This window comes from Gavialis gangeticus, unplaced genomic scaffold (assembly GCF_001723915.1).
Source record: "Gavialis gangeticus isolate Ggan-Ray unplaced genomic scaffold, GavGan_comp1, whole genome shotgun sequence".
In the NCBI taxonomy this organism is placed as follows: Eukaryota; Metazoa; Chordata; order Crocodylia; family Gavialidae; genus Gavialis; species Gavialis gangeticus.
In genome coordinates, this window is record NW_017728964.1 from 5,436,862 (window position 1) to 5,437,931 (window position 1,070).

At 42.7% G+C, this 1,070-nt stretch overlaps 1 long non-coding RNA gene across 1 annotated transcript in view; it reads left to right on the plus strand.

Moving 5' to 3' along the window:
• Nucleotides 1-847, plus strand: part of LOC109286917 — a 13,200-nt gene extending 12,353 nt beyond the window's left edge. The window contains exon 3 of the long non-coding RNA XR_002094710.1: nucleotides 557-847. This is a non-coding gene — a long non-coding RNA (uncharacterized LOC109286917). The remainder of the gene's footprint in view (nucleotides 1-556) is intronic.
• Nucleotides 848-1,070: the final 223 nt, after the last annotated feature.

The following is a 1,070-nucleotide window of genomic DNA, read 5'->3' on the forward strand; positions in this document are numbered from 1 at the left end:
CAGGGTACATGAAGTGGATCCTGTGTGAGAGAGTGAGACTGCTGATCTAGGAAGATGTATGTCATGGTTTTGAATGACAGAGCTGAATGTGGGTCACTTATAGAGTCCAAAGATCTTAATACCTGGAGAAAGAATCAATATCCAGAGAACTGAGCTGCTATAGATTCAGTCTCCTTTGTGTGGGGTCAGCCTCCTATATATGTCTGAAAGAATCCTGAAGAGATGGGGCTAACATGTGCAATTAGGATTTAAGTGAGTTGAAGCCTTCCTAAAGTGCAAATACATATTTGGGATCTAATTTGGATAATCCATTATATAGAGGAATTTGGATCCAGATCAGAATGGGCGCGTTTTAGAGACATTTTGATCCAGGGTTCCACTTCAGATCCAACCCTAATTTTAATCTGTTGAAGTGTCTTTAGCATAACATCCAAGTAAGTTTAAAATTTTTCTGTATGTGTGTCTACCTCCATGGCTCCCGCAAAGCAGATGGAGTTAGCTGAGACTGCCAGGGTCTTGCTGTAAATGGGTTTTGTGTCTGTCATCACTTTTGCAGGAGACGAGAGCAAGAAGCTGGCAAAAGAGGATTAAGACATGGTAAGAAAGCGACCTAAAAAAGAAAGAAGAAAATATTGGGACTGTGCCTACATCTATTGCTGTTTTATTTGTGTTGTGTGGTAGCTAGGAGTCCCAGCCAGGGACCAGGACGACATCTTGTGTTTGGCAGTCTATGGCAAGGACTCTTGCTTTCTTTGTTTATAAAGAGCTGACAATCTTTGTTTCTCTGTGATGGAAAAGGGAGTCCCCAAAAGGATTTTATTGTTAAATATTCTATTAAAAGCAAGTCAACAAATAAATTCTCATCTTGTCTCCCTCTGGACCCTTTCATGGCTGGTCAATGGATGATTCCATCATATGCCCAGGTTTTTGTAAAGTCTTTAACCCTATGGCTTAGTTTGCAATATTACCATAGTAACTGGTGTGCATAGGGGAGGCATGGGGGGGGGCACATGCCCCCCTGAGAGTGCTGCTGCCCTCCCTGACAGCAATCACTCCGGCTGGTAGGAGGG